This window comes from Triturus cristatus, unplaced genomic scaffold, assembly GCF_964204655.1.
Source record: "Triturus cristatus unplaced genomic scaffold, aTriCri1.1 SCAFFOLD_572, whole genome shotgun sequence".
Lineage (NCBI taxonomy): Eukaryota > Metazoa > Chordata > Amphibia > Caudata > Salamandridae > Triturus > Triturus cristatus.
The window spans coordinates 113,551-136,639 of NW_028188037.1; the positions used below are offsets into that span (position 1 = coordinate 113,551).

Consider the following 23,089-nt stretch of genomic DNA (forward strand, 5'->3'; position numbering starts at 1 on the left):
GGCTATCTCATTTTTGATGATTATAGATCAAAAGAATCCTACTTGTTGAAGACATCAAAGTGATGATTCATCTTGACAACCATAATGCTTTGATGATAGAAATCTGTCGCATCTCTCTTGATCATTGGTAAGGGTTCTTCTTCTAAACCAGAGACTCTTTACAGTAGCTTTTAGAAAAACGGAATATTTTGTTTATCTCAATCACCTTCAATCTACAGATTTTTCCGTTCTCTTTCCTTTTGAAAATGCATCCAAAATGCACGTTCTTGATGCTGGGTGCGTAGTAATGACTCCCATAACTTTCTGTCATTTCTTTCATGGTTCCGCGCAGCCATCCATTTGCCACCAATGCTGCCCAAGGTCTTTGTATCAAAGTTCCTTTCCTTTCTGTAAAATTGAAATTTGGAGCACCCCTGCTTATCCCCAAGCCAAGACAGAACATGAACTTTGGTCTGAAATCCTCCTTTGGGGTGATAAGACGTACCTTACAGTGTGCTCTAAGAACTGGTGACTTTGAGAGGGAGCTGCAGGTAATGTTCATGATTTTCATCGATCTGCTCCTGATCCCCACCCCCACAACCTTTCTTGAGCGAGAGATAATTACAGCGCTGAAAGATACTTCAGCCACTCCTTCGATAGCTCAGTTGGTAGAGCGGAGGACTGTAGCATAAAGTCAGACATCCTTAGGTCGCTGGTTCAAATCCGGCTCGAAGGATTTTTTGCTTCGATTTCCATATCTTTCACTTTTATTCAAACAATACCTTCCATTGATTATGATCGAGACTTTGCAGTCCCTGGGTTTCAGGGATTCCTTGCATCCATCAAACAGCTCGAGTGCAAAAGTGGGGATGTAGCTCAGTGGTAGAGCGCATGCTTCGCATGTATGAGGTCCCGGGTTCAATCCCCGGCATCTCCAGGAGCCTCTGTTCCTTATCTTGGCTTTTTTCCAGAAGGCTAGCCTGCCATCATGCAGAAAGAAGAAGTTTGTCATGCAGTTGGGGTGAGAGCCCCACTTAAATAGTCAGACATTTGCTTTGGAAAAATCTTTGAACTAGGCATAGTTTGCGCATTTCAAGAAAATCGGAGAATTTTGCATTCCAAAAGAAGGAAATAAATGCCCTCTCTGAGGATCGAACTCAGGACCTTCAGATTATGAGACTGACGCGCTGCCTACTGCGCTAAGAAGGCTGTATATAGGCATCTGTACATAAGACCATGAAGATCATCCAGGTACAAGGCTGAAGGATTTTCCTGACTGACATTGTATACTGCAGAGTCGAATGGGGTGATGTGGCCGTCGGTTCAATGCAGGGTTTCCAATCATACAGTCAAACCTTGCAGAAGTGGGGATGTAGCTCAGTGGTAGAGCGCATGCTTTGCATGTATGAGGCCCCGGGTTCAATCCCCGGCATCTCCAGACTTTTGCCATGCTTACCTTGGATTTTGGGCCGAAAGCTAGGCTGGCATCATGATGAAGGAAGAGATATGTCCTCCAACCGGGATGAGGACCCCGCTTAATCTGTCAGACGTTTGCCTTGAAAAATCCCATGAAATGGGGCTATCTCATTTTTGATGATTATAGATCAAAAGAATCCTACTTGTTGAAGACATCAAAGTGATGATTCATCTTGACAACCATAATGCTTTGATGATAGAAATCTGTCGCATCTCTCTTGATCATTGGTAAGGGTTCTTCTTCTAAACCAGAGACTCTTTACAGTAGCTTTTAGAAAAACGGAATATTTTGTTTATCTCAATCACCTTCAATCTACAGATTTTTCCGTTCTCTTTCCTTTTGAAAATGCATCCAAAATGCACGTTCTTGATGCTGGGTGCGTAGTAATGACTCCCATAACTTTCTGTCATTTCTTTCATGGTTCCGCGCAGCCATCCATTTGCCACCAATGCTGCCCAAGGTCTTTGTATCAAAGTTCCTTTCCTTTCTGTAAAATTGAAATTTGGAGCACCCCTGCTTATCCCCAAGCCAAGACAGAACATGAACTTTGGTCTGAAATCCTCCTTTGGGGTGATAAGACGTACCTTACAGTGTGCTCTAAGAACTGGTGACTTTGAGAGGGAGCTGCAGGTAATGTTCATGATTTTCATCGATCTGCTCCTGATCCCCACCCCCACAACCTTTCTTGAGCGAGAGATAATTACAGCGCTGAAAGATACTTCAGCCACTCCTTCGATAGCTCAGTTGGTAGAGCGGAGGACTGTAGCATAAAGTCAGACATCCTTAGGTCGCTGGTTCAAATCCGGCTCGAAGGATTTTTTGCTTCGATTTCCATATCTTTCACTTTTATTCAAACAATACCTTCCATTGATTATGATCGAGACTTTGCAGTCCCTGGGTTTCAGGGATTCCTTGCATCCATCAAACAGCTCGAGTGCAAAAGTGGGGATGTAGCTCAGTGGTAGAGCGCATGCTTCGCATGTATGAGGTCCCGGGTTCAATCCCCGGCATCTCCAGGAGCCTCTGTTCCTTATCTTGGCTTTTTTCCAGAAGGCTAGCCTGCCATCATGCAGAAAGAAGAAGTTTGTCATGCAGTTGGGGTGAGAGCCCCACTTAAATAGTCAGACATTTGCTTTGGAAAAATCTTTGAACTAGGCATAGTTTGCGCATTTCAAGAAAATCGGAGAATTTTGCATTCCAAAAGAAGGAAATAAATGCCCTCTCTGAGGATCGAACTCAGGACCTTCAGATTATGAGACTGACGCGCTGCCTACTGCGCTAAGAAGGCTGTATATAGGCATCTGTACATAAGACCATGAAGATCATCCAGGTACAAGGCTGAAGGATTTTCCTGACTGACATTGTATACTGCAGAGTCGAATGGGGTGATGTGGCCGTCGGTTCAATGCAGGGTTTCCAATCATACAGTCAAACCTTGCAGAAGTGGGGATGTAGCTCAGTGGTAGAGCGCATGCTTTGCATGTATGAGGCCCCGGGTTCAATCCCCGGCATCTCCAGACTTTTGCCATGCTTACCTTGGATTTTGGGCCGAAAGCTAGGCTGGCATCATGATGAAGGAAGAGATATGTCCTCCAACCGGGATGAGGACCCCGCTTAATCTGTCAGACGTTTGCCTTGAAAAATCCCATGAAATGGGGCTATCTCATTTTTGATGATTATAGATCAAAAGAATCCTACTTGTTGAAGACATCAAAGTGATGATTCATCTTGACAACCATAATGCTTTGATGATAGAAATCTGTCGCATCTCTCTTGATCATTGGTAAGGGTTCTTCTTCTAAACCAGAGACTCTTTACAGTAGCTTTTAGAAAAACGGAATATTTTGTTTATCTCAATCACCTTCAATCTACAGATTTTTCCGTTCTCTTTCCTTTTGAAAATGCATCCAAAATGCACGTTCTTGATGCTGGGTGCGTAGTAATGACTCCCATAACTTTCTGTCATTTCTTTCATGGTTCCGCGCAGCCATCCATTTGCCACCAATGCTGCCCAAGGTCTTTGTATCAAAGTTCCTTTCCTTTCTGTAAAATTGAAATTTGGAGCACCCCTGCTTATCCCCAAGCCAAGACAGAACATGAACTTTGGTCTGAAATCCTCCTTTGGGGTGATAAGACGTACCTTACAGTGTGCTCTAAGAACTGGTGACTTTGAGAGGGAGCTGCAGGTAATGTTCATGATTTTCATCGATCTGCTCCTGATCCCCACCCCCACAACCTTTCTTGAGCGAGAGATAATTACAGCGCTGAAAGATACTTCAGCCACTCCTTCGATAGCTCAGTTGGTAGAGCGGAGGACTGTAGCATAAAGTCAGACATCCTTAGGTCGCTGGTTCAAATCCGGCTCGAAGGATTTTTTGCTTCGATTTCCATATCTTTCACTTTTATTCAAACAATACCTTCCATTGATTATGATCGAGACTTTGCAGTCCCTGGGTTTCAGGGATTCCTTGCATCCATCAAACAGCTCGAGTGCAAAAGTGGGGATGTAGCTCAGTGGTAGAGCGCATGCTTCGCATGTATGAGGTCCCGGGTTCAATCCCCGGCATCTCCAGGAGCCTCTGTTCCTTATCTTGGCTTTTTTCCAGAAGGCTAGCCTGCCATCATGCAGAAAGAAGAAGTTTGTCATGCAGTTGGGGTGAGAGCCCCACTTAAATAGTCAGACATTTGCTTTGGAAAAATCTTTGAACTAGGCATAGTTTGCGCATTTCAAGAAAATCGGAGAATTTTGCATTCCAAAAGAAGGAAATAAATGCCCTCTCTGAGGATCGAACTCAGGACCTTCAGATTATGAGACTGACGCGCTGCCTACTGCGCTAAGAAGGCTGTATATAGGCATCTGTACATAAGACCATGAAGATCATCCAGGTACAAGGCTGAAGGATTTTCCTGACTGACATTGTATACTGCAGAGTCGAATGGGGTGATGTGGCCGTCGGTTCAATGCAGGGTTTCCAATCATACAGTCAAACCTTGCAGAAGTGGGGATGTAGCTCAGTGGTAGAGCGCATGCTTTGCATGTATGAGGCCCCGGGTTCAATCCCCGGCATCTCCAGACTTTTGCCATGCTTACCTTGGATTTTGGGCCGAAAGCTAGGCTGGCATCATGATGAAGGAAGAGATATGTCCTCCAACCGGGATGAGGACCCCGCTTAATCTGTCAGACGTTTGCCTTGAAAAATCCCATGAAATGGGGCTATCTCATTTTTGATGATTATAGATCAAAAGAATCCTACTTGTTGAAGACATCAAAGTGATGATTCATCTTGACAACCATAATGCTTTGATGATAGAAATCTGTCGCATCTCTCTTGATCATTGGTAAGGGTTCTTCTTCTAAACCAGAGACTCTTTACAGTAGCTTTTAGAAAAACGGAATATTTTGTTTATCTCAATCACCTTCAATCTACAGATTTTTCCGTTCTCTTTCCTTTTGAAAATGCATCCAAAATGCACGTTCTTGATGCTGGGTGCGTAGTAATGACTCCCATAACTTTCTGTCATTTCTTTCATGGTTCCGCGCAGCCATCCATTTGCCACCAATGCTGCCCAAGGTCTTTGTATCAAAGTTCCTTTCCTTTCTGTAAAATTGAAATTTGGAGCACCCCTGCTTATCCCCAAGCCAAGACAGAACATGAACTTTGGTCTGAAATCCTCCTTTGGGGTGATAAGACGTACCTTACAGTGTGCTCTAAGAACTGGTGACTTTGAGAGGGAGCTGCAGGTAATGTTCATGATTTTCATCGATCTGCTCCTGATCCCCACCCCCACAACCTTTCTTGAGCGAGAGATAATTACAGCGCTGAAAGATACTTCAGCCACTCCTTCGATAGCTCAGTTGGTAGAGCGGAGGACTGTAGCATAAAGTCAGACATCCTTAGGTCGCTGGTTCAAATCCGGCTCGAAGGATTTTTTGCTTCGATTTCCATATCTTTCACTTTTATTCAAACAATACCTTCCATTGATTATGATCGAGACTTTGCAGTCCCTGGGTTTCAGGGATTCCTTGCATCCATCAAACAGCTCGAGTGCAAAAGTGGGGATGTAGCTCAGTGGTAGAGCGCATGCTTCGCATGTATGAGGTCCCGGGTTCAATCCCCGGCATCTCCAGGAGCCTCTGTTCCTTATCTTGGCTTTTTTCCAGAAGGCTAGCCTGCCATCATGCAGAAAGAAGAAGTTTGTCATGCAGTTGGGGTGAGAGCCCCACTTAAATAGTCAGACATTTGCTTTGGAAAAATCTTTGAACTAGGCATAGTTTGCGCATTTCAAGAAAATCGGAGAATTTTGCATTCCAAAAGAAGGAAATAAATGCCCTCTCTGAGGATCGAACTCAGGACCTTCAGATTATGAGACTGACGCGCTGCCTACTGCGCTAAGAAGGCTGTATATAGGCATCTGTACATAAGACCATGAAGATCATCCAGGTACAAGGCTGAAGGATTTTCCTGACTGACATTGTATACTGCAGAGTCGAATGGGGTGATGTGGCCGTCGGTTCAATGCAGGGTTTCCAATCATACAGTCAAACCTTGCAGAAGTGGGGATGTAGCTCAGTGGTAGAGCGCATGCTTTGCATGTATGAGGCCCCGGGTTCAATCCCCGGCATCTCCAGACTTTTGCCATGCTTACCTTGGATTTTGGGCCGAAAGCTAGGCTGGCATCATGATGAAGGAAGAGATATGTCCTCCAACCGGGATGAGGACCCCGCTTAATCTGTCAGACGTTTGCCTTGAAAAATCCCATGAAATGGGGCTATCTCATTTTTGATGATTATAGATCAAAAGAATCCTACTTGTTGAAGACATCAAAGTGATGATTCATCTTGACAACCATAATGCTTTGATGATAGAAATCTGTCGCATCTCTCTTGATCATTGGTAAGGGTTCTTCTTCTAAACCAGAGACTCTTTACAGTAGCTTTTAGAAAAACGGAATATTTTGTTTATCTCAATCACCTTCAATCTACAGATTTTTCCGTTCTCTTTCCTTTTGAAAATGCATCCAAAATGCACGTTCTTGATGCTGGGTGCGTAGTAATGACTCCCATAACTTTCTGTCATTTCTTTCATGGTTCCGCGCAGCCATCCATTTGCCACCAATGCTGCCCAAGGTCTTTGTATCAAAGTTCCTTTCCTTTCTGTAAAATTGAAATTTGGAGCACCCCTGCTTATCCCCAAGCCAAGACAGAACATGAACTTTGGTCTGAAATCCTCCTTTGGGGTGATAAGACGTACCTTACAGTGTGCTCTAAGAACTGGTGACTTTGAGAGGGAGCTGCAGGTAATGTTCATGATTTTCATCGATCTGCTCCTGATCCCCACCCCCACAACCTTTCTTGAGCGAGAGATAATTACAGCGCTGAAAGATACTTCAGCCACTCCTTCGATAGCTCAGTTGGTAGAGCGGAGGACTGTAGCATAAAGTCAGACATCCTTAGGTCGCTGGTTCAAATCCGGCTCGAAGGATTTTTTGCTTCGATTTCCATATCTTTCACTTTTATTCAAACAATACCTTCCATTGATTATGATCGAGACTTTGCAGTCCCTGGGTTTCAGGGATTCCTTGCATCCATCAAACAGCTCGAGTGCAAAAGTGGGGATGTAGCTCAGTGGTAGAGCGCATGCTTCGCATGTATGAGGTCCCGGGTTCAATCCCCGGCATCTCCAGGAGCCTCTGTTCCTTATCTTGGCTTTTTTCCAGAAGGCTAGCCTGCCATCATGCAGAAAGAAGAAGTTTGTCATGCAGTTGGGGTGAGAGCCCCACTTAAATAGTCAGACATTTGCTTTGGAAAAATCTTTGAACTAGGCATAGTTTGCGCATTTCAAGAAAATCGGAGAATTTTGCATTCCAAAAGAAGGAAATAAATGCCCTCTCTGAGGATCGAACTCAGGACCTTCAGATTATGAGACTGACGCGCTGCCTACTGCGCTAAGAAGGCTGTATATAGGCATCTGTACATAAGACCATGAAGATCATCCAGGTACAAGGCTGAAGGATTTTCCTGACTGACATTGTATACTGCAGAGTCGAATGGGGTGATGTGGCCGTCGGTTCAATGCAGGGTTTCCAATCATACAGTCAAACCTTGCAGAAGTGGGGATGTAGCTCAGTGGTAGAGCGCATGCTTTGCATGTATGAGGCCCCGGGTTCAATCCCCGGCATCTCCAGACTTTTGCCATGCTTACCTTGGATTTTGGGCCGAAAGCTAGGCTGGCATCATGATGAAGGAAGAGATATGTCCTCCAACCGGGATGAGGACCCCGCTTAATCTGTCAGACGTTTGCCTTGAAAAATCCCATGAAATGGGGCTATCTCATTTTTGATGATTATAGATCAAAAGAATCCTACTTGTTGAAGACATCAAAGTGATGATTCATCTTGACAACCATAATGCTTTGATGATAGAAATCTGTCGCATCTCTCTTGATCATTGGTAAGGGTTCTTCTTCTAAACCAGAGACTCTTTACAGTAGCTTTTAGAAAAACGGAATATTTTGTTTATCTCAATCACCTTCAATCTACAGATTTTTCCGTTCTCTTTCCTTTTGAAAATGCATCCAAAATGCACGTTCTTGATGCTGGGTGCGTAGTAATGACTCCCATAACTTTCTGTCATTTCTTTCATGGTTCCGCGCAGCCATCCATTTGCCACCAATGCTGCCCAAGGTCTTTGTATCAAAGTTCCTTTCCTTTCTGTAAAATTGAAATTTGGAGCACCCCTGCTTATCCCCAAGCCAAGACAGAACATGAACTTTGGTCTGAAATCCTCCTTTGGGGTGATAAGACGTACCTTACAGTGTGCTCTAAGAACTGGTGACTTTGAGAGGGAGCTGCAGGTAATGTTCATGATTTTCATCGATCTGCTCCTGATCCCCACCCCCACAACCTTTCTTGAGCGAGAGATAATTACAGCGCTGAAAGATACTTCAGCCACTCCTTCGATAGCTCAGTTGGTAGAGCGGAGGACTGTAGCATAAAGTCAGACATCCTTAGGTCGCTGGTTCAAATCCGGCTCGAAGGATTTTTTGCTTCGATTTCCATATCTTTCACTTTTATTCAAACAATACCTTCCATTGATTATGATCGAGACTTTGCAGTCCCTGGGTTTCAGGGATTCCTTGCATCCATCAAACAGCTCGAGTGCAAAAGTGGGGATGTAGCTCAGTGGTAGAGCGCATGCTTCGCATGTATGAGGTCCCGGGTTCAATCCCCGGCATCTCCAGGAGCCTCTGTTCCTTATCTTGGCTTTTTTCCAGAAGGCTAGCCTGCCATCATGCAGAAAGAAGAAGTTTGTCATGCAGTTGGGGTGAGAGCCCCACTTAAATAGTCAGACATTTGCTTTGGAAAAATCTTTGAACTAGGCATAGTTTGCGCATTTCAAGAAAATCGGAGAATTTTGCATTCCAAAAGAAGGAAATAAATGCCCTCTCTGAGGATCGAACTCAGGACCTTCAGATTATGAGACTGACGCGCTGCCTACTGCGCTAAGAAGGCTGTATATAGGCATCTGTACATAAGACCATGAAGATCATCCAGGTACAAGGCTGAAGGATTTTCCTGACTGACATTGTATACTGCAGAGTCGAATGGGGTGATGTGGCCGTCGGTTCAATGCAGGGTTTCCAATCATACAGTCAAACCTTGCAGAAGTGGGGATGTAGCTCAGTGGTAGAGCGCATGCTTTGCATGTATGAGGCCCCGGGTTCAATCCCCGGCATCTCCAGACTTTTGCCATGCTTACCTTGGATTTTGGGCCGAAAGCTAGGCTGGCATCATGATGAAGGAAGAGATATGTCCTCCAACCGGGATGAGGACCCCGCTTAATCTGTCAGACGTTTGCCTTGAAAAATCCCATGAAATGGGGCTATCTCATTTTTGATGATTATAGATCAAAAGAATCCTACTTGTTGAAGACATCAAAGTGATGATTCATCTTGACAACCATAATGCTTTGATGATAGAAATCTGTCGCATCTCTCTTGATCATTGGTAAGGGTTCTTCTTCTAAACCAGAGACTCTTTACAGTAGCTTTTAGAAAAACGGAATATTTTGTTTATCTCAATCACCTTCAATCTACAGATTTTTCCGTTCTCTTTCCTTTTGAAAATGCATCCAAAATGCACGTTCTTGATGCTGGGTGCGTAGTAATGACTCCCATAACTTTCTGTCATTTCTTTCATGGTTCCGCGCAGCCATCCATTTGCCACCAATGCTGCCCAAGGTCTTTGTATCAAAGTTCCTTTCCTTTCTGTAAAATTGAAATTTGGAGCACCCCTGCTTATCCCCAAGCCAAGACAGAACATGAACTTTGGTCTGAAATCCTCCTTTGGGGTGATAAGACGTACCTTACAGTGTGCTCTAAGAACTGGTGACTTTGAGAGGGAGCTGCAGGTAATGTTCATGATTTTCATCGATCTGCTCCTGATCCCCACCCCCACAACCTTTCTTGAGCGAGAGATAATTACAGCGCTGAAAGATACTTCAGCCACTCCTTCGATAGCTCAGTTGGTAGAGCGGAGGACTGTAGCATAAAGTCAGACATCCTTAGGTCGCTGGTTCAAATCCGGCTCGAAGGATTTTTTGCTTCGATTTCCATATCTTTCACTTTTATTCAAACAATACCTTCCATTGATTATGATCGAGACTTTGCAGTCCCTGGGTTTCAGGGATTCCTTGCATCCATCAAACAGCTCGAGTGCAAAAGTGGGGATGTAGCTCAGTGGTAGAGCGCATGCTTCGCATGTATGAGGTCCCGGGTTCAATCCCCGGCATCTCCAGGAGCCTCTGTTCCTTATCTTGGCTTTTTTCCAGAAGGCTAGCCTGCCATCATGCAGAAAGAAGAAGTTTGTCATGCAGTTGGGGTGAGAGCCCCACTTAAATAGTCAGACATTTGCTTTGGAAAAATCTTTGAACTAGGCATAGTTTGCGCATTTCAAGAAAATCGGAGAATTTTGCATTCCAAAAGAAGGAAATAAATGCCCTCTCTGAGGATCGAACTCAGGACCTTCAGATTATGAGACTGACGCGCTGCCTACTGCGCTAAGAAGGCTGTATATAGGCATCTGTACATAAGACCATGAAGATCATCCAGGTACAAGGCTGAAGGATTTTCCTGACTGACATTGTATACTGCAGAGTCGAATGGGGTGATGTGGCCGTCGGTTCAATGCAGGGTTTCCAATCATACAGTCAAACCTTGCAGAAGTGGGGATGTAGCTCAGTGGTAGAGCGCATGCTTTGCATGTATGAGGCCCCGGGTTCAATCCCCGGCATCTCCAGACTTTTGCCATGCTTACCTTGGATTTTGGGCCGAAAGCTAGGCTGGCATCATGATGAAGGAAGAGATATGTCCTCCAACCGGGATGAGGACCCCGCTTAATCTGTCAGACGTTTGCCTTGAAAAATCCCATGAAATGGGGCTATCTCATTTTTGATGATTATAGATCAAAAGAATCCTACTTGTTGAAGACATCAAAGTGATGATTCATCTTGACAACCATAATGCTTTGATGATAGAAATCTGTCGCATCTCTCTTGATCATTGGTAAGGGTTCTTCTTCTAAACCAGAGACTCTTTACAGTAGCTTTTAGAAAAACGGAATATTTTGTTTATCTCAATCACCTTCAATCTACAGATTTTTCCGTTCTCTTTCCTTTTGAAAATGCATCCAAAATGCACGTTCTTGATGCTGGGTGCGTAGTAATGACTCCCATAACTTTCTGTCATTTCTTTCATGGTTCCGCGCAGCCATCCATTTGCCACCAATGCTGCCCAAGGTCTTTGTATCAAAGTTCCTTTCCTTTCTGTAAAATTGAAATTTGGAGCACCCCTGCTTATCCCCAAGCCAAGACAGAACATGAACTTTGGTCTGAAATCCTCCTTTGGGGTGATAAGACGTACCTTACAGTGTGCTCTAAGAACTGGTGACTTTGAGAGGGAGCTGCAGGTAATGTTCATGATTTTCATCGATCTGCTCCTGATCCCCACCCCCACAACCTTTCTTGAGCGAGAGATAATTACAGCGCTGAAAGATACTTCAGCCACTCCTTCGATAGCTCAGTTGGTAGAGCGGAGGACTGTAGCATAAAGTCAGACATCCTTAGGTCGCTGGTTCAAATCCGGCTCGAAGGATTTTTTGCTTCGATTTCCATATCTTTCACTTTTATTCAAACAATACCTTCCATTGATTATGATCGAGACTTTGCAGTCCCTGGGTTTCAGGGATTCCTTGCATCCATCAAACAGCTCGAGTGCAAAAGTGGGGATGTAGCTCAGTGGTAGAGCGCATGCTTCGCATGTATGAGGTCCCGGGTTCAATCCCCGGCATCTCCAGGAGCCTCTGTTCCTTATCTTGGCTTTTTTCCAGAAGGCTAGCCTGCCATCATGCAGAAAGAAGAAGTTTGTCATGCAGTTGGGGTGAGAGCCCCACTTAAATAGTCAGACATTTGCTTTGGAAAAATCTTTGAACTAGGCATAGTTTGCGCATTTCAAGAAAATCGGAGAATTTTGCATTCCAAAAGAAGGAAATAAATGCCCTCTCTGAGGATCGAACTCAGGACCTTCAGATTATGAGACTGACGCGCTGCCTACTGCGCTAAGAAGGCTGTATATAGGCATCTGTACATAAGACCATGAAGATCATCCAGGTACAAGGCTGAAGGATTTTCCTGACTGACATTGTATACTGCAGAGTCGAATGGGGTGATGTGGCCGTCGGTTCAATGCAGGGTTTCCAATCATACAGTCAAACCTTGCAGAAGTGGGGATGTAGCTCAGTGGTAGAGCGCATGCTTTGCATGTATGAGGCCCCGGGTTCAATCCCCGGCATCTCCAGACTTTTGCCATGCTTACCTTGGATTTTGGGCCGAAAGCTAGGCTGGCATCATGATGAAGGAAGAGATATGTCCTCCAACCGGGATGAGGACCCCGCTTAATCTGTCAGACGTTTGCCTTGAAAAATCCCATGAAATGGGGCTATCTCATTTTTGATGATTATAGATCAAAAGAATCCTACTTGTTGAAGACATCAAAGTGATGATTCATCTTGACAACCATAATGCTTTGATGATAGAAATCTGTCGCATCTCTCTTGATCATTGGTAAGGGTTCTTCTTCTAAACCAGAGACTCTTTACAGTAGCTTTTAGAAAAACGGAATATTTTGTTTATCTCAATCACCTTCAATCTACAGATTTTTCCGTTCTCTTTCCTTTTGAAAATGCATCCAAAATGCACGTTCTTGATGCTGGGTGCGTAGTAATGACTCCCATAACTTTCTGTCATTTCTTTCATGGTTCCGCGCAGCCATCCATTTGCCACCAATGCTGCCCAAGGTCTTTGTATCAAAGTTCCTTTCCTTTCTGTAAAATTGAAATTTGGAGCACCCCTGCTTATCCCCAAGCCAAGACAGAACATGAACTTTGGTCTGAAATCCTCCTTTGGGGTGATAAGACGTACCTTACAGTGTGCTCTAAGAACTGGTGACTTTGAGAGGGAGCTGCAGGTAATGTTCATGATTTTCATCGATCTGCTCCTGATCCCCACCCCCACAACCTTTCTTGAGCGAGAGATAATTACAGCGCTGAAAGATACTTCAGCCACTCCTTCGATAGCTCAGTTGGTAGAGCGGAGGACTGTAGCATAAAGTCAGACATCCTTAGGTCGCTGGTTCAAATCCGGCTCGAAGGATTTTTTGCTTCGATTTCCATATCTTTCACTTTTATTCAAACAATACCTTCCATTGATTATGATCGAGACTTTGCAGTCCCTGGGTTTCAGGGATTCCTTGCATCCATCAAACAGCTCGAGTGCAAAAGTGGGGATGTAGCTCAGTGGTAGAGCGCATGCTTCGCATGTATGAGGTCCCGGGTTCAATCCCCGGCATCTCCAGGAGCCTCTGTTCCTTATCTTGGCTTTTTTCCAGAAGGCTAGCCTGCCATCATGCAGAAAGAAGAAGTTTGTCATGCAGTTGGGGTGAGAGCCCCACTTAAATAGTCAGACATTTGCTTTGGAAAAATCTTTGAACTAGGCATAGTTTGCGCATTTCAAGAAAATCGGAGAATTTTGCATTCCAAAAGAAGGAAATAAATGCCCTCTCTGAGGATCGAACTCAGGACCTTCAGATTATGAGACTGACGCGCTGCCTACTGCGCTAAGAAGGCTGTATATAGGCATCTGTACATAAGACCATGAAGATCATCCAGGTACAAGGCTGAAGGATTTTCCTGACTGACATTGTATACTGCAGAGTCGAATGGGGTGATGTGGCCGTCGGTTCAATGCAGGGTTTCCAATCATACAGTCAAACCTTGCAGAAGTGGGGATGTAGCTCAGTGGTAGAGCGCATGCTTTGCATGTATGAGGCCCCGGGTTCAATCCCCGGCATCTCCAGACTTTTGCCATGCTTACCTTGGATTTTGGGCCGAAAGCTAGGCTGGCATCATGATGAAGGAAGAGATATGTCCTCCAACCGGGATGAGGACCCCGCTTAATCTGTCAGACGTTTGCCTTGAAAAATCCCATGAAATGGGGCTATCTCATTTTTGATGATTATAGATCAAAAGAATCCTACTTGTTGAAGACATCAAAGTGATGATTCATCTTGACAACCATAATGCTTTGATGATAGAAATCTGTCGCATCTCTCTTGATCATTGGTAAGGGTTCTTCTTCTAAACCAGAGACTCTTTACAGTAGCTTTTAGAAAAACGGAATATTTTGTTTATCTCAATCACCTTCAATCTACAGATTTTTCCGTTCTCTTTCCTTTTGAAAATGCATCCAAAATGCACGTTCTTGATGCTGGGTGCGTAGTAATGACTCCCATAACTTTCTGTCATTTCTTTCATGGTTCCGCGCAGCCATCCATTTGCCACCAATGCTGCCCAAGGTCTTTGTATCAAAGTTCCTTTCCTTTCTGTAAAATTGAAATTTGGAGCACCCCTGCTTATCCCCAAGCCAAGACAGAACATGAACTTTGGTCTGAAATCCTCCTTTGGGGTGATAAGACGTACCTTACAGTGTGCTCTAAGAACTGGTGACTTTGAGAGGGAGCTGCAGGTAATGTTCATGATTTTCATCGATCTGCTCCTGATCCCCACCCCCACAACCTTTCTTGAGCGAGAGATAATTACAGCGCTGAAAGATACTTCAGCCACTCCTTCGATAGCTCAGTTGGTAGAGCGGAGGACTGTAGCATAAAGTCAGACATCCTTAGGTCGCTGGTTCAAATCCGGCTCGAAGGATTTTTTGCTTCGATTTCCATATCTTTCACTTTTATTCAAACAATACCTTCCATTGATTATGATCGAGACTTTGCAGTCCCTGGGTTTCAGGGATTCCTTGCATCCATCAAACAGCTCGAGTGCAAAAGTGGGGATGTAGCTCAGTGGTAGAGCGCATGCTTCGCATGTATGAGGTCCCGGGTTCAATCCCCGGCATCTCCAGGAGCCTCTGTTCCTTATCTTGGCTTTTTTCCAGAAGGCTAGCCTGCCATCATGCAGAAAGAAGAAGTTTGTCATGCAGTTGGGGTGAGAGCCCCACTTAAATAGTCAGACATTTGCTTTGGAAAAATCTTTGAACTAGGCATAGTTTGCGCATTTCAAGAAAATCGGAGAATTTTGCATTCCAAAAGAAGGAAATAAATGCCCTCTCTGAGGATCGAACTCAGGACCTTCAGATTATGAGACTGACGCGCTGCCTACTGCGCTAAGAAGGCTGTATATAGGCATCTGTACATAAGACCATGAAGATCATCCAGGTACAAGGCTGAAGGATTTTCCTGACTGACATTGTATACTGCAGAGTCGAATGGGGTGATGTGGCCGTCGGTTCAATGCAGGGTTTCCAATCATACAGTCAAACCTTGCAGAAGTGGGGATGTAGCTCAGTGGTAGAGCGCATGCTTTGCATGTATGAGGCCCCGGGTTCAATCCCCGGCATCTCCAGACTTTTGCCATGCTTACCTTGGATTTTGGGCCGAAAGCTAGGCTGGCATCATGATGAAGGAAGAGATATGTCCTCCAACCGGGATGAGGACCCCGCTTAATCTGTCAGACGTTTGCCTTGAAAAATCCCATGAAATGGGGCTATCTCATTTTTGATGATTATAGATCAAAAGAATCCTACTTGTTGAAGACATCAAAGTGATGATTCATCTTGACAACCATAATGCTTTGATGATAGAAATCTGTCGCATCTCTCTTGATCATTGGTAAGGGTTCTTCTTCTAAACCAGAGACTCTTTACAGTAGCTTTTAGAAAAACGGAATATTTTGTTTATCTCAATCACCTTCAATCTACAGATTTTTCCGTTCTCTTTCCTTTTGAAAATGCATCCAAAATGCACGTTCTTGATGCTGGGTGCGTAGTAATGACTCCCATAACTTTCTGTCATTTCTTTCATGGTTCCGCGCAGCCATCCATTTGCCACCAATGCTGCCCAAGGTCTTTGTATCAAAGTTCCTTTCCTTTCTGTAAAATTGAAATTTGGAGCACCCCTGCTTATCCCCAAGCCAAGACAGAACATGAACTTTGGTCTGAAATCCTCCTTTGGGGTGATAAGACGTACCTTACAGTGTGCTCTAAGAACTGGTGACTTTGAGAGGGAGCTGCAGGTAATGTTCATGATTTTCATCGATCTGCTCCTGATCCCCACCCCCACAACCTTTCTTGAGCGAGAGATAATTACAGCGCTGAAAGATACTTCAGCCACTCCTTCGATAGCTCAGTTGGTAGAGCGGAGGACTGTAGCATAAAGTCAGACATCCTTAGGTCGCTGGTTCAAATCCGGCTCGAAGGATTTTTTGCTTCGATTTCCATATCTTTCACTTTTATTCAAACAATACCTTCCATTGATTATGATCGAGACTTTGCAGTCCCTGGGTTTCAGGGATTCCTTGCATCCATCAAACAGCTCGAGTGCAAAAGTGGGGATGTAGCTCAGTGGTAGAGCGCATGCTTCGCATGTATGAGGTCCCGGGTTCAATCCCCGGCATCTCCAGGAGCCTCTGTTCCTTATCTTGGCTTTTTTCCAGAAGGCTAGCCTGCCATCATGCAGAAAGAAGAAGTTTGTCATGCAGTTGGGGTGAGAGCCCCACTTAAATAGTCAGACATTTGCTTTGGAAAAATCTTTGAACTAGGCATAGTTTGCGCATTTCAAGAAAATCGGAGAATTTTGCATTCCAAAAGAAGGAAATAAATGCCCTCTCTGAGGATCGAACTCAGGACCTTCAGATTATGAGACTGACGCGCTGCCTACTGCGCTAAGAAGGCTGTATATAGGCATCTGTACATAAGACCATGAAGATCATCCAGGTACAAGGCTGAAGGATTTTCCTGACTGACATTGTATACTGCAGAGTCGAATGGGGTGATGTGGCCGTCGGTTCAATGCAGGGTTTCCAATCATACAGTCAAACCTTGCAGAAGTGGGGATGTAGCTCAGTGGTAGAGCGCATGCTTTGCATGTATGAGGCCCCGGGTTCAATCCCCGGCATCTCCAGACTTTTGCCATGCTTACCTTGGATTTTGGGCCGAAAGCTAGGCTGGCATCATGATGAAGGAAGAGATATGTCCTCCAACCGGGATGAGGACCCCGCTTAATCTGTCAGACGTTTGCCTTGAAAAATCCCATGAAATGGGGCTATCTCATTTTTGATGATTATAGATCAAAAGAATCCTACTTGTTGAAGACATCAAAGTGATGATTCATCTTGACAACCATAATGCTTTGATGATAGAAATCTGTCGCATCTCTCTTGATCATTGGTAAGGGTTCTTCTTCTAAACCAGAGACTCTTTACAGTAGCTTTTAGAAAAACGGAATATTTTGTTTATCTCAATCACCTTCAATCTACAGATTTTTCCGTTCTCTTTCCTTTTGAAAATGCATCCAAAATGCACGTTCTTGATGCTGGGTGCGTAGTAATGACTCCCATAACTTTCTGTCATTTCTTTCATGGTTCCGCGCAGCCATCCATTTGCCACCAATGCTGCCCAAGGTCTTTGTATCAAAGTTCCTTTCCTTTCTGTAAAATTGAAATTTGGAGCACCCCTGCTTATCCCCAAGCCAAGACAGAACATGAACTTTGGTCTGAAATCCTCCTTTGGGGTGATAAGACGTACCTTACAGTGTGCTCTAAGAACTGGTGACTTTGAGAGGGAGCTGCAGGTAATGTTCATGATTTTCATCGATCTGCTCCTGATCCCCACCCCCACAACCTTTCTTGAGCGAGAGATAATTACAGCGCTGAAAGATACTTCAGCCACTCCTTCGATAGCTCAGTTGGTAGAGCGGAGGACTGTAGCATAAAGTCAGACATCCTTAGGTCGCTGGTTCAAATCCGGCTCGAAGGATTTTTTGCTTCGATTTCCATATCTTTCACTTTTATTCAAACAATACCTTCCATTGATTATGATCGAGACTTTGCAGTCCCTGGGTTTCAGGGATTCCTTGCATCCATCAAACAGCTCGAGTGCAAAAGTGGGGATGTAGCTCAGTGGTAGAGCGCATGCTTCGCATGTATGAGGTCCCGGGTTCAATCCCCGGCATCTCCAGGAGCCTCTGTTCCTTATCTTGGCTTTTTTCCAGAAGGCTAGCCTGCCATCATGCAGAAAGAAGAAGTTTGTCATGCAGTTGGGGTGAGAGCCCCACTTAAATAGTCAGACATTTGCTTTGGAAAAATCTTTGAACTAGGCATAGTTTGCGCATTTCAAGAAAATCGGAGAATTTTGCATTCCAAAAGAAGGAAATAAATGCCCTCTCTGAGGATCGAACTCAGGACCTTCAGATTATGAGACTGACGCGCTGCCTACTGCGCTAAGAAGGCTGTATATAGGCATCTGTACATAAGACCATGAAGATCATCCAGGTACAAGGCTGAAGGATTTTCCTGACTGACATTGTATACTGCAGAGTCGAATGGGGTGATGTGGCCGTCGGTTCAATGCAGGGTTTCCAATCATACAGTCAAACCTTGCAGAAGTGGGGATGTAGCTCAGTGGTAGAGCGCATGCTTTGCATGTATGAGGCCCCGGGTTCAATCCCCGGCATCTCCAGACTTTTGCCATGCTTACCTTGGATTTTGGGCCGAAAGCTAGGCTGGCATCATGATGAAGGAAGAGATATGTCCTCCAACCGGGATGAGGACCCCGCTTAATCTGTCAGACGTTTGCCTTGAAAAATCCCATGAAATGGGGCTATCTCATTTTTGATGATTATAGATCAAAAGAATCCTACTTGTTGAAGACATCAAAGTGATGATTCATCTTGACAACCATAATGCTTTGATGATAGAAATCTGTCGCATCTCTCTTGATCATTGGTAAGGGTTCTTCTTCTAAACCAGAGACTCTTTACAGTAGCTTTTAGAAAAACGGAATATTTTGTTTATCTCAATCACCTTCAATCTACAGATTTTTCCGTTCTCTTTCCTTTTGAAAATGCATCCAAAATGCACGTTCTTGATGCTGGGTGCGTAGTAATGACTCCCATAACTTTCTGTCATTTCTTTCATGGTTCCGCGCAGCCATCCATTTGCCACCAATGCTGCCCAAGGTCTTTGTATCAAAGTTCCTTTCCTTTCTGTAAAATTGAAATTTGGAGCACCCCTGCTTATCCCCAAGCCAAGACAGAACATGAACTTTGGTCTGAAATCCTCCTTTGGGGTGATAAGACGTACCTTACAGTGTGCTCTAAGAACTGGTGACTTTGAGAGGGAGCTGCAGGTAATGTTCATGATTTTCATCGATCTGCTCCTGATCCCCACCCCCACAACCTTTCTTGAGCGAGAGATAATTACAGCGCTGAAAGATACTTCAGCCACTCCTTCGATAGCTCAGTTGGTAGAGCGGAGGACTGTAGCATAAAGTCAGACATCCTTAGGTCGCTGGTTCAAATCCGGCTCGAAGGATTTTTTGCTTCGATTTCCATATCTTTCACTTTTATTCAAACAATACCTTCCATTGATTATGATCGAGACTTTGCAGTCCCTGGGTTTCAGGGATTCCTTGCATCCATCAAACAGCTCGAGTGCAAAAGTGGGGATGTAGCTCAGTGGTAGAGCGCATGCTTCGCATGTATGAGGTCCCGGGTTCAATCCCCGGCATCTCCAGGAGCCTCTGTTCCTTATCTTGGCTTTTTTCCAGAAGGCTAGCCTGCCATCATGCAGAAAGAAGAAGTTTGTCATGCAGTTGGGGTGAGAGCCCCACTTAAATAGTCAGACATTTGCTTTGGAAAAATCTTTGAACTAGGCATAGTTTGCGCATTTCAAGAAAATCGGAGAATTTTGCATTCCAAAAGAAGGAAATAAATGCCCTCTCTGAGGATCGAACTCAGGACCTTCAGATTATGAGACTGACGCGCTGCCTACTGCGCTAAGAAGGCTGTATATAGGCATCTGTACATAAGACCATGAAGATCATCCAGGTACAAGGCTGAAGGATTTTCCTGACTGACATTGTATACTGCAGAGTCGAATGGGGTGATGTGGCCGTCGGTTCAATGCAGGGTTTCCAATCATACAGTCAAACCTTGCAGAAGTGGGGATGTAGCTCAGTGGTAGAGCGCATGCTTTGCATGTATGAGGCCCCGGGTTCAATCCCCGGCATCTCCAGACTTTTGCCATGCTTACCTTGGATTTTGGGCCGAAAGCTAGGCTGGCATCATGATGAAGGAAGAGATATGTCCTCCAACCGGGATGAGGACCCCGCTTAATCTGTCAGACGTTTGCCTTGAAAAATCCCATGAAATGGGGCTATCTCATTTTTGATGATTATAGATCAAAAGAATCCTACTTGTTGAAGACATCAAAGTGATGATTCATCTTGACAACCATAATGCTTTGATGATAGAAATCTGTCGCATCTCTCTTGATCATTGGTAAGGGTTCTTCTTCTAAACCAGAGACTCTTTACAGTAGCTTTTAGAAAAACGGAATATTTTGTTTATCTCAATCACCTTCAATCTACAGATTTTTCCGTTCTCTTTCCTTTTGAAAATGCATCCAAAATGCACGTTCTTGATGCTGGGTGCGTAGTAATGACTCCCATAACTTTCTGTCATTTCTTTCATGGTTCCGCGCAGCCATCCATTTGCCACCAATGCTGCCCAAGGTCTTTGTATCAAAGTTCCTTTCCTTTCTGTAAAATTGAAATTTGGAGCACCCCTGCTTATCCCCAAGCCAAGACAGAACATGAACTTTGGTCTGAAATCCTCCTTTGGGGTGATAAGACGTACCTTACAGTGTGCTCTAAGAACTGGTGACTTTGAGAGGGAGCTGCAGGTAATGTTCATGATTTTCATCGATCTGCTCCTGATCCCCACCCCCACAACCTTTCTTGAGCGAGAGATAATTACAGCGCTGAAAGATACTTCAGCCACTCCTTCGATAGCTCAGTTGGTAGAGCGGAGGACTGTAGCATAAAGTCAGACATCCTTAGGTCGCTGGTTCAAATCCGGCTCGAAGGATTTTTTGCTTCGATTTCCATATCTTTCACTTTTATTCAAACAATACCTTCCATTGATTATGATCGAGACTTTGCAGTCCCTGGGTTTCAGGGATTCCTTGCATCCATCAAACAGCTCGAGTGCAAAAGTGGGGATGTAGCTCAGTGGTAGAGCGCATGCTTCGCATGTATGAGGTCCCGGGTTCAATCCCCGGCATCTCCAGGAGCCTCTGTTCCTTATCTTGGCTTTTTTCCAGAAGGCTAGCCTGCCATCATGCAGAAAGAAGAAGTTTGTCATGCAGTTGGGGTGAGAGCCCCACTTAAATAGTCAGACATTTGCTTTGGAAAAATCTTTGAACTAGGCATAGTTTGCGCATTTCAAGAAAATCGGAGAATTTTGCATTCCAAAAGAAGGAAATAAATGCCCTCTCTGAGGATCGAACTCAGGACCTTCAGATTATGAGACTGACGCGCTGCCTACTGCGCTAAGAAGGCTGTATATAGGCATCTGTACATAAGACCATGAAGATCATCCAGGTACAAGGCTGAAGGATTTTCCTGACTGACATTGTATACTGCAGAGTCGAATGGGGTGATGTGGCCGTCGGTTCAATGCAGGGTTTCCAATCATACAGTCAAACCTTGCAGAAGTGGGGATGTAGCTCAGTGGTAGAGCGCATGCTTTGCATGTATGAGGCCCCGGGTTCAATCCCCGGCATCTCCAGACTTTTGCCATGCTTACCTTGGATTTTGGGCCGAAAGCTAGGCTGGCATCATGATGAAGGAAGAGATATGTCCTCCAACCGGGATGAGGACCCCGCTTAATCTGTCAGACGTTTGCCTTGAAAAATCCCATGAAATGGGGCTATCTCATTTTTGATGATTATAGATCAAAAGAATCCTACTTGTTGAAGACATCAAAGTGATGATTCATCTTGACAACCATAATGCTTTGATGATAGAAATCTGTCGCATCTCTCTTGATCATTGGTAAGGGTTCTTCTTCTAAACCAGAGACTCTTTACAGTAGCTTTTAGAAAAACGGAATATTTTGTTTATCTCAATCACCTTCAATCTACAGATTTTTCCGTTCTCTTTCCTTTTGAAAATGCATCCAAAATGCACGTTCTTGATGCTGGGTGCGTAGTAATGACTCCCATAACTTTCTGTCATTTCTTTCATGGTTCCGCGCAGCCATCCATTTGCCACCAATGCTGCCCAAGGTCTTTGTATCAAAGTTCCTTTCCTTTCTGTAAAATTGAAATTTGGAGCACCCCTGCTTATCCCCAAGCCAAGACAGAACATGAACTTTGGTCTGAAATCCTCCTTTGGGGTGATAAGACGTACCTTACAGTGTGCTCTAAGAACTGGTGACTTTGAGAGGGAGCTGCAGGTAATGTTCATGATTTTCATCGATCTGCTCCTGATCCCCACCCCCACAACCTTTCTTGAGCGAGAGATAATTACAGCGCTGAAAGATACTTCAGCCACTCCTTCGATAGCTCAGTTGGTAGAGCGGAGGACTGTAGCATAAAGTCAGACATCCTTAGGTCGCTGGTTCAAATCCGGCTCGAAGGATTTTTTGCTTCGATTTCCATATCTTTCACTTTTATTCAAACAATACCTTCCATTGATTATGATCGAGACTTTGCAGTCCCTGGGTTTCAGGGATTCCTTGCATCCATCAAACAGCTCGAGTGCAAAAGTGGGGATGTAGCTCAGTGGTAGAGCGCATGCTTCGCATGTATGAGGTCCCGGGTTCAATCCCCGGCATCTCCAGGAGCCTCTGTTCCTTATCTTGGCTTTTTTCCAGAAGGCTAGCCTGCCATCATGCAGAAAGAAGAAGTTTGTCATGCAGTTGGGGTGAGAGCCCCACTTAAATAGTCAGACATTTGCTTTGGAAAAATCTTTGAACTAGGCATAGTTTGCGCATTTCAAGAAAATCGGAGAATTTTGCATTCCAAAAGAAGGAAATAAATGCCCTCTCTGAGGATCGAACTCAGGACCTTCAGATTATGAGACTGACGCGCTGCCTACTGCGCTAAGAAGGCTGTATATAGGCATCTGTACATAAGACCATGAAGATCATCCAGGTACAAGGCTGAAGGATTTTCCTGACTGACATTGTATACTGCAGAGTCGAATGGGGTGATGTGGCCGTCGGTTCA

General features: G+C 44.5%; 59 non-coding genes across 59 annotated transcripts; 44 read left to right on the plus strand and 15 right to left on the minus strand.

Annotated features, from left to right (window-relative positions):
• Nucleotides 1–629: 629 nt before the first annotated feature.
• On the plus strand, nucleotides 630–715 carry TRNAY-GUA (transfer RNA tyrosine (anticodon GUA)). Its single transcript is given in 2 exon segments — nucleotides 630–666; nucleotides 680–715. It is a non-coding gene; the product is annotated as a tRNA-Tyr (tRNA).
• Nucleotides 716–844: 129 nt separating this feature from the next.
• TRNAA-CGC (transfer RNA alanine (anticodon CGC)) lies at nucleotides 845–916 on the plus strand. Its single transcript has one exon. It is a non-coding gene; the product is annotated as a tRNA-Ala (tRNA).
• A 199-nt stretch (nucleotides 917–1,115) lies between these two features.
• TRNAM-CAU (transfer RNA methionine (anticodon CAU)) lies at nucleotides 1,116–1,188 on the minus strand. Its single transcript has one exon. It is a non-coding gene; the product is annotated as a tRNA-Met (tRNA).
• A 157-nt stretch (nucleotides 1,189–1,345) lies between these two features.
• On the plus strand, nucleotides 1,346–1,417 carry TRNAA-UGC (transfer RNA alanine (anticodon UGC)). The gene has a single exon. It is a non-coding gene; the product is annotated as a tRNA-Ala (tRNA).
• Nucleotides 1,418–2,185: 768 nt separating this feature from the next.
• TRNAY-GUA (transfer RNA tyrosine (anticodon GUA)) lies at nucleotides 2,186–2,271 on the plus strand. The gene is given in 2 exon segments: nucleotides 2,186–2,222; nucleotides 2,236–2,271. It is a non-coding gene; the product is annotated as a tRNA-Tyr (tRNA).
• A 129-nt stretch (nucleotides 2,272–2,400) lies between these two features.
• TRNAA-CGC (transfer RNA alanine (anticodon CGC)) lies at nucleotides 2,401–2,472 on the plus strand. The gene has a single exon. It is a non-coding gene; the product is annotated as a tRNA-Ala (tRNA).
• Nucleotides 2,473–2,671: 199 nt separating this feature from the next.
• TRNAM-CAU (transfer RNA methionine (anticodon CAU)) lies at nucleotides 2,672–2,744 on the minus strand. Its single transcript has one exon. It is a non-coding gene; the product is annotated as a tRNA-Met (tRNA).
• Nucleotides 2,745–2,901: 157 nt separating this feature from the next.
• Nucleotides 2,902–2,973, plus strand: TRNAA-UGC (transfer RNA alanine (anticodon UGC)). Its single transcript has one exon. It is a non-coding gene; the product is annotated as a tRNA-Ala (tRNA).
• Nucleotides 2,974–3,741: 768 nt separating this feature from the next.
• Nucleotides 3,742–3,827, plus strand: TRNAY-GUA (transfer RNA tyrosine (anticodon GUA)). Its single transcript is given in 2 exon segments — nucleotides 3,742–3,778; nucleotides 3,792–3,827. It is a non-coding gene; the product is annotated as a tRNA-Tyr (tRNA).
• Nucleotides 3,828–3,956: 129 nt separating this feature from the next.
• Nucleotides 3,957–4,028, plus strand: TRNAA-CGC (transfer RNA alanine (anticodon CGC)). Its single transcript has one exon. It is a non-coding gene; the product is annotated as a tRNA-Ala (tRNA).
• A 199-nt stretch (nucleotides 4,029–4,227) lies between these two features.
• TRNAM-CAU (transfer RNA methionine (anticodon CAU)) lies at nucleotides 4,228–4,300 on the minus strand. The gene has a single exon. It is a non-coding gene; the product is annotated as a tRNA-Met (tRNA).
• A 157-nt stretch (nucleotides 4,301–4,457) lies between these two features.
• On the plus strand, nucleotides 4,458–4,529 carry TRNAA-UGC (transfer RNA alanine (anticodon UGC)). Its single transcript has one exon. It is a non-coding gene; the product is annotated as a tRNA-Ala (tRNA).
• A 768-nt stretch (nucleotides 4,530–5,297) lies between these two features.
• Nucleotides 5,298–5,383, plus strand: TRNAY-GUA (transfer RNA tyrosine (anticodon GUA)). Its single transcript is given in 2 exon segments — nucleotides 5,298–5,334; nucleotides 5,348–5,383. It is a non-coding gene; the product is annotated as a tRNA-Tyr (tRNA).
• Nucleotides 5,384–5,512: 129 nt separating this feature from the next.
• TRNAA-CGC (transfer RNA alanine (anticodon CGC)) lies at nucleotides 5,513–5,584 on the plus strand. The gene has a single exon. It is a non-coding gene; the product is annotated as a tRNA-Ala (tRNA).
• Nucleotides 5,585–5,783: 199 nt separating this feature from the next.
• TRNAM-CAU (transfer RNA methionine (anticodon CAU)) lies at nucleotides 5,784–5,856 on the minus strand. The gene has a single exon. It is a non-coding gene; the product is annotated as a tRNA-Met (tRNA).
• A 157-nt stretch (nucleotides 5,857–6,013) lies between these two features.
• On the plus strand, nucleotides 6,014–6,085 carry TRNAA-UGC (transfer RNA alanine (anticodon UGC)). The gene has a single exon. It is a non-coding gene; the product is annotated as a tRNA-Ala (tRNA).
• Nucleotides 6,086–6,853: 768 nt separating this feature from the next.
• On the plus strand, nucleotides 6,854–6,939 carry TRNAY-GUA (transfer RNA tyrosine (anticodon GUA)). The gene is given in 2 exon segments: nucleotides 6,854–6,890; nucleotides 6,904–6,939. It is a non-coding gene; the product is annotated as a tRNA-Tyr (tRNA).
• Nucleotides 6,940–7,068: 129 nt separating this feature from the next.
• On the plus strand, nucleotides 7,069–7,140 carry TRNAA-CGC (transfer RNA alanine (anticodon CGC)). Its single transcript has one exon. It is a non-coding gene; the product is annotated as a tRNA-Ala (tRNA).
• Nucleotides 7,141–7,339: 199 nt separating this feature from the next.
• On the minus strand, nucleotides 7,340–7,412 carry TRNAM-CAU (transfer RNA methionine (anticodon CAU)). The gene has a single exon. It is a non-coding gene; the product is annotated as a tRNA-Met (tRNA).
• A 157-nt stretch (nucleotides 7,413–7,569) lies between these two features.
• On the plus strand, nucleotides 7,570–7,641 carry TRNAA-UGC (transfer RNA alanine (anticodon UGC)). Its single transcript has one exon. It is a non-coding gene; the product is annotated as a tRNA-Ala (tRNA).
• Nucleotides 7,642–8,409: 768 nt separating this feature from the next.
• Nucleotides 8,410–8,495, plus strand: TRNAY-GUA (transfer RNA tyrosine (anticodon GUA)). The gene is given in 2 exon segments: nucleotides 8,410–8,446; nucleotides 8,460–8,495. It is a non-coding gene; the product is annotated as a tRNA-Tyr (tRNA).
• A 129-nt stretch (nucleotides 8,496–8,624) lies between these two features.
• TRNAA-CGC (transfer RNA alanine (anticodon CGC)) lies at nucleotides 8,625–8,696 on the plus strand. Its single transcript has one exon. It is a non-coding gene; the product is annotated as a tRNA-Ala (tRNA).
• Nucleotides 8,697–8,895: 199 nt separating this feature from the next.
• On the minus strand, nucleotides 8,896–8,968 carry TRNAM-CAU (transfer RNA methionine (anticodon CAU)). Its single transcript has one exon. It is a non-coding gene; the product is annotated as a tRNA-Met (tRNA).
• A 157-nt stretch (nucleotides 8,969–9,125) lies between these two features.
• TRNAA-UGC (transfer RNA alanine (anticodon UGC)) lies at nucleotides 9,126–9,197 on the plus strand. The gene has a single exon. It is a non-coding gene; the product is annotated as a tRNA-Ala (tRNA).
• A 768-nt stretch (nucleotides 9,198–9,965) lies between these two features.
• Nucleotides 9,966–10,051, plus strand: TRNAY-GUA (transfer RNA tyrosine (anticodon GUA)). Its single transcript is given in 2 exon segments — nucleotides 9,966–10,002; nucleotides 10,016–10,051. It is a non-coding gene; the product is annotated as a tRNA-Tyr (tRNA).
• Nucleotides 10,052–10,180: 129 nt separating this feature from the next.
• On the plus strand, nucleotides 10,181–10,252 carry TRNAA-CGC (transfer RNA alanine (anticodon CGC)). The gene has a single exon. It is a non-coding gene; the product is annotated as a tRNA-Ala (tRNA).
• Nucleotides 10,253–10,451: 199 nt separating this feature from the next.
• Nucleotides 10,452–10,524, minus strand: TRNAM-CAU (transfer RNA methionine (anticodon CAU)). The gene has a single exon. It is a non-coding gene; the product is annotated as a tRNA-Met (tRNA).
• A 157-nt stretch (nucleotides 10,525–10,681) lies between these two features.
• TRNAA-UGC (transfer RNA alanine (anticodon UGC)) lies at nucleotides 10,682–10,753 on the plus strand. The gene has a single exon. It is a non-coding gene; the product is annotated as a tRNA-Ala (tRNA).
• A 768-nt stretch (nucleotides 10,754–11,521) lies between these two features.
• TRNAY-GUA (transfer RNA tyrosine (anticodon GUA)) lies at nucleotides 11,522–11,607 on the plus strand. Its single transcript is given in 2 exon segments — nucleotides 11,522–11,558; nucleotides 11,572–11,607. It is a non-coding gene; the product is annotated as a tRNA-Tyr (tRNA).
• A 129-nt stretch (nucleotides 11,608–11,736) lies between these two features.
• Nucleotides 11,737–11,808, plus strand: TRNAA-CGC (transfer RNA alanine (anticodon CGC)). The gene has a single exon. It is a non-coding gene; the product is annotated as a tRNA-Ala (tRNA).
• Nucleotides 11,809–12,007: 199 nt separating this feature from the next.
• On the minus strand, nucleotides 12,008–12,080 carry TRNAM-CAU (transfer RNA methionine (anticodon CAU)). Its single transcript has one exon. It is a non-coding gene; the product is annotated as a tRNA-Met (tRNA).
• A 157-nt stretch (nucleotides 12,081–12,237) lies between these two features.
• On the plus strand, nucleotides 12,238–12,309 carry TRNAA-UGC (transfer RNA alanine (anticodon UGC)). Its single transcript has one exon. It is a non-coding gene; the product is annotated as a tRNA-Ala (tRNA).
• Nucleotides 12,310–13,077: 768 nt separating this feature from the next.
• Nucleotides 13,078–13,163, plus strand: TRNAY-GUA (transfer RNA tyrosine (anticodon GUA)). The gene is given in 2 exon segments: nucleotides 13,078–13,114; nucleotides 13,128–13,163. It is a non-coding gene; the product is annotated as a tRNA-Tyr (tRNA).
• Nucleotides 13,164–13,292: 129 nt separating this feature from the next.
• On the plus strand, nucleotides 13,293–13,364 carry TRNAA-CGC (transfer RNA alanine (anticodon CGC)). The gene has a single exon. It is a non-coding gene; the product is annotated as a tRNA-Ala (tRNA).
• Nucleotides 13,365–13,563: 199 nt separating this feature from the next.
• On the minus strand, nucleotides 13,564–13,636 carry TRNAM-CAU (transfer RNA methionine (anticodon CAU)). Its single transcript has one exon. It is a non-coding gene; the product is annotated as a tRNA-Met (tRNA).
• A 157-nt stretch (nucleotides 13,637–13,793) lies between these two features.
• On the plus strand, nucleotides 13,794–13,865 carry TRNAA-UGC (transfer RNA alanine (anticodon UGC)). The gene has a single exon. It is a non-coding gene; the product is annotated as a tRNA-Ala (tRNA).
• A 768-nt stretch (nucleotides 13,866–14,633) lies between these two features.
• Nucleotides 14,634–14,719, plus strand: TRNAY-GUA (transfer RNA tyrosine (anticodon GUA)). The gene is given in 2 exon segments: nucleotides 14,634–14,670; nucleotides 14,684–14,719. It is a non-coding gene; the product is annotated as a tRNA-Tyr (tRNA).
• Nucleotides 14,720–14,848: 129 nt separating this feature from the next.
• TRNAA-CGC (transfer RNA alanine (anticodon CGC)) lies at nucleotides 14,849–14,920 on the plus strand. The gene has a single exon. It is a non-coding gene; the product is annotated as a tRNA-Ala (tRNA).
• A 199-nt stretch (nucleotides 14,921–15,119) lies between these two features.
• TRNAM-CAU (transfer RNA methionine (anticodon CAU)) lies at nucleotides 15,120–15,192 on the minus strand. Its single transcript has one exon. It is a non-coding gene; the product is annotated as a tRNA-Met (tRNA).
• Nucleotides 15,193–15,349: 157 nt separating this feature from the next.
• On the plus strand, nucleotides 15,350–15,421 carry TRNAA-UGC (transfer RNA alanine (anticodon UGC)). The gene has a single exon. It is a non-coding gene; the product is annotated as a tRNA-Ala (tRNA).
• A 768-nt stretch (nucleotides 15,422–16,189) lies between these two features.
• Nucleotides 16,190–16,275, plus strand: TRNAY-GUA (transfer RNA tyrosine (anticodon GUA)). Its single transcript is given in 2 exon segments — nucleotides 16,190–16,226; nucleotides 16,240–16,275. It is a non-coding gene; the product is annotated as a tRNA-Tyr (tRNA).
• Nucleotides 16,276–16,404: 129 nt separating this feature from the next.
• On the plus strand, nucleotides 16,405–16,476 carry TRNAA-CGC (transfer RNA alanine (anticodon CGC)). Its single transcript has one exon. It is a non-coding gene; the product is annotated as a tRNA-Ala (tRNA).
• Nucleotides 16,477–16,675: 199 nt separating this feature from the next.
• On the minus strand, nucleotides 16,676–16,748 carry TRNAM-CAU (transfer RNA methionine (anticodon CAU)). The gene has a single exon. It is a non-coding gene; the product is annotated as a tRNA-Met (tRNA).
• Nucleotides 16,749–16,905: 157 nt separating this feature from the next.
• On the plus strand, nucleotides 16,906–16,977 carry TRNAA-UGC (transfer RNA alanine (anticodon UGC)). Its single transcript has one exon. It is a non-coding gene; the product is annotated as a tRNA-Ala (tRNA).
• Nucleotides 16,978–17,745: 768 nt separating this feature from the next.
• On the plus strand, nucleotides 17,746–17,831 carry TRNAY-GUA (transfer RNA tyrosine (anticodon GUA)). Its single transcript is given in 2 exon segments — nucleotides 17,746–17,782; nucleotides 17,796–17,831. It is a non-coding gene; the product is annotated as a tRNA-Tyr (tRNA).
• A 129-nt stretch (nucleotides 17,832–17,960) lies between these two features.
• On the plus strand, nucleotides 17,961–18,032 carry TRNAA-CGC (transfer RNA alanine (anticodon CGC)). The gene has a single exon. It is a non-coding gene; the product is annotated as a tRNA-Ala (tRNA).
• Nucleotides 18,033–18,231: 199 nt separating this feature from the next.
• On the minus strand, nucleotides 18,232–18,304 carry TRNAM-CAU (transfer RNA methionine (anticodon CAU)). Its single transcript has one exon. It is a non-coding gene; the product is annotated as a tRNA-Met (tRNA).
• A 157-nt stretch (nucleotides 18,305–18,461) lies between these two features.
• Nucleotides 18,462–18,533, plus strand: TRNAA-UGC (transfer RNA alanine (anticodon UGC)). Its single transcript has one exon. It is a non-coding gene; the product is annotated as a tRNA-Ala (tRNA).
• Nucleotides 18,534–19,301: 768 nt separating this feature from the next.
• Nucleotides 19,302–19,387, plus strand: TRNAY-GUA (transfer RNA tyrosine (anticodon GUA)). The gene is given in 2 exon segments: nucleotides 19,302–19,338; nucleotides 19,352–19,387. It is a non-coding gene; the product is annotated as a tRNA-Tyr (tRNA).
• Nucleotides 19,388–19,516: 129 nt separating this feature from the next.
• TRNAA-CGC (transfer RNA alanine (anticodon CGC)) lies at nucleotides 19,517–19,588 on the plus strand. The gene has a single exon. It is a non-coding gene; the product is annotated as a tRNA-Ala (tRNA).
• A 199-nt stretch (nucleotides 19,589–19,787) lies between these two features.
• On the minus strand, nucleotides 19,788–19,860 carry TRNAM-CAU (transfer RNA methionine (anticodon CAU)). Its single transcript has one exon. It is a non-coding gene; the product is annotated as a tRNA-Met (tRNA).
• Nucleotides 19,861–20,017: 157 nt separating this feature from the next.
• TRNAA-UGC (transfer RNA alanine (anticodon UGC)) lies at nucleotides 20,018–20,089 on the plus strand. Its single transcript has one exon. It is a non-coding gene; the product is annotated as a tRNA-Ala (tRNA).
• Nucleotides 20,090–20,857: 768 nt separating this feature from the next.
• On the plus strand, nucleotides 20,858–20,943 carry TRNAY-GUA (transfer RNA tyrosine (anticodon GUA)). The gene is given in 2 exon segments: nucleotides 20,858–20,894; nucleotides 20,908–20,943. It is a non-coding gene; the product is annotated as a tRNA-Tyr (tRNA).
• Nucleotides 20,944–21,072: 129 nt separating this feature from the next.
• Nucleotides 21,073–21,144, plus strand: TRNAA-CGC (transfer RNA alanine (anticodon CGC)). The gene has a single exon. It is a non-coding gene; the product is annotated as a tRNA-Ala (tRNA).
• Nucleotides 21,145–21,343: 199 nt separating this feature from the next.
• Nucleotides 21,344–21,416, minus strand: TRNAM-CAU (transfer RNA methionine (anticodon CAU)). The gene has a single exon. It is a non-coding gene; the product is annotated as a tRNA-Met (tRNA).
• A 157-nt stretch (nucleotides 21,417–21,573) lies between these two features.
• On the plus strand, nucleotides 21,574–21,645 carry TRNAA-UGC (transfer RNA alanine (anticodon UGC)). The gene has a single exon. It is a non-coding gene; the product is annotated as a tRNA-Ala (tRNA).
• Nucleotides 21,646–22,413: 768 nt separating this feature from the next.
• TRNAY-GUA (transfer RNA tyrosine (anticodon GUA)) lies at nucleotides 22,414–22,499 on the plus strand. Its single transcript is given in 2 exon segments — nucleotides 22,414–22,450; nucleotides 22,464–22,499. It is a non-coding gene; the product is annotated as a tRNA-Tyr (tRNA).
• Nucleotides 22,500–22,628: 129 nt separating this feature from the next.
• TRNAA-CGC (transfer RNA alanine (anticodon CGC)) lies at nucleotides 22,629–22,700 on the plus strand. Its single transcript has one exon. It is a non-coding gene; the product is annotated as a tRNA-Ala (tRNA).
• A 199-nt stretch (nucleotides 22,701–22,899) lies between these two features.
• TRNAM-CAU (transfer RNA methionine (anticodon CAU)) lies at nucleotides 22,900–22,972 on the minus strand. The gene has a single exon. It is a non-coding gene; the product is annotated as a tRNA-Met (tRNA).
• Nucleotides 22,973–23,089: the final 117 nt, after the last annotated feature.